This window comes from Marmota marmota, unplaced genomic scaffold (genome assembly GCF_001458135.2).
Source record: "Marmota marmota marmota unplaced genomic scaffold, marMar, whole genome shotgun sequence".
In the NCBI taxonomy this organism is placed as follows: Eukaryota; Metazoa; Chordata; class Mammalia; order Rodentia; family Sciuridae; genus Marmota; species Marmota marmota.
Window position 1 is genome coordinate 16,327,069 of NW_025999999.1, and position 1,928 is coordinate 16,328,996.

The following is a 1,928-nucleotide window of genomic DNA, read 5'->3' on the forward strand; positions in this document are numbered from 1 at the left end:
AAAAAAAAAAAAAAAAAAAAGATGGTATATGTGGTTAGGTTAGGACCTAGTGAATCTTATTTAAATACCAGTGAATTTTAAGAAGTTCCTCTTATTCTATGCTGCTTAATCTGCTGGATGCATACATGTTTTGGAGAAGGATTAAATAATGAGGTATATTTCTGCTCTTTGAAGGAAAAATCATTAAAATAATAACTTACTCTAGGAAAAAGAAGTACATAATATTGAATAAACACTTAAAATCATTAAATTAATGAAAGTAGCTTCAGCTTTAGAACAAGATCATTAGAAATATACAAAAACTTTTTTTGGGGGGGTTGTTAAATAGTTTTAAAAATTAATGATGTCTAGGGTGTAGCTCAGTGGAAGAGTACTTGGCTGGCAAGCACCAGGCTCTGAGTTTGATCCCAGCACTGCAAAAAATCAAATAGAACAATTATGCTAATGATGAAAAGAACTCCAAAATAATTTAAGAGTATAAACTCTTGAGAACAGGAATCATATCTTACTGACTTTGAAGTCCCCTCCTTGAATCAAATACTCTGTGTACAGTAGACAGACAATAAATGTTAGATAGTTCAATAGTATGACAGATTTTAATAATTTAATTATATTTTTACTTCAGCTTAGAGCCTGTGTTTCTAATTCTTAAAGACTTTCTTCTACTTTGTTGACATGGAATTGCTTAAAGCAATCACCTAGTGTGAATCTTTCCTACATATCATCACCCCTCAATTAAAAAAAATGAACCTCATGTTGGTGAATCAACTGCACTAGGTTTTGTTTGGCAGATTCAGTAGTGCCTCGTGGACAGTTCCAAATCCCTGTGGAAGGGGGCTCACTAGTGAAAGCCCTGAAGCGCTCAAGCAATTCACACCTGAATGGGACCCTGAATCTCACTCGTGACAGGATGGAGAAGTGTGGGCTTCCCATCGCAGAGTAATGGCAGTTTATTTCCAGGCATTATTAAAGGCCACACCCTGAGTTTATTTATTTTTTATTATTATTATAAATACTTTTATTTCAATTAGAAGGTACAATCTCTCGGGGGTTTCATGATTTTAAAAGCTACAATCACATCATGTTGAAACACATAAAACAACAATGCTGTAAGTGGAACTACTTGGCTTTGACCTCACACATTTCTGCACAGTCCTTGTGAAATCTGCACAAAGAAATGTCTTCTCCCTTTGCTCTAATAAATTGTTCTTGCACATAAGTTGCTTTCTATTCCAGTATATCTAGAGTGGTGAAATAACAAGGCCAGCCATGTAGCCAAAGGTCTCTCCAAGCATACAGGAGATGAGCCATGCCTGCCATGGTCTTTCCCAGTCCAGAGGAATAGGAAATGCTCCAAGCCATGCTCCTACAAAACTAGAAATTGTAGTGATCAGGAGACTATACTCCCAAATGGATGTAACTCTATTTTTACTGAAAACTTTTAGCCATGCTTTGAGATTTGATCCTAACAAATATAAACAAGGTGCAGTAGTAAAAGTAGACAAAAGAACTGCAAAAAAAAATTGATTCCAACACCAACTCTATTCCTGGTGCTCCATATAGATCCATATAGAACAAAAATCACATGAAATAAAAGCAAGACATAAGAAAGTAGACACAACATTTCAAAACTCTGGTTAACCTTATGTGATAGTGAACTTCTTTTAGAGGATACATTTGGTTTTACTACCAAATATAATACTAGATTGACAGCAGTTCCAAAAACAGAACAGATGTACAACCACATCAAGTGTGTTTCCAATATTGAGAAGTTCTCCAAGAACACTGATGGAATGAAGATGCGTAGAATAATTGAAAATATGCATAAAAGATGGGTATACAGTAGTCTCTTGATATCTGTACTTTTCATGGTGTTTTTGGTTTTTGTTGTTGTTTTTTTTTTTTTTTTTTTTTTTTTTTTTTTTTTT

At 34.3% G+C, this 1,928-nt stretch overlaps 1 protein-coding gene and 1 pseudogene across 6 annotated transcripts in view; one reads left to right on the plus strand and one right to left on the minus strand.

Moving 5' to 3' along the window:
- Vti1a (vesicle transport through interaction with t-SNAREs 1A) overlaps positions 1–1,928 on the plus strand; it is a 342,770-nt gene that overhangs the window by 141,501 nt on the left and 199,341 nt on the right. The window lies entirely within an intron of this gene.
- LOC107149968 lies at positions 7–1,909 on the minus strand (annotated as a pseudogene).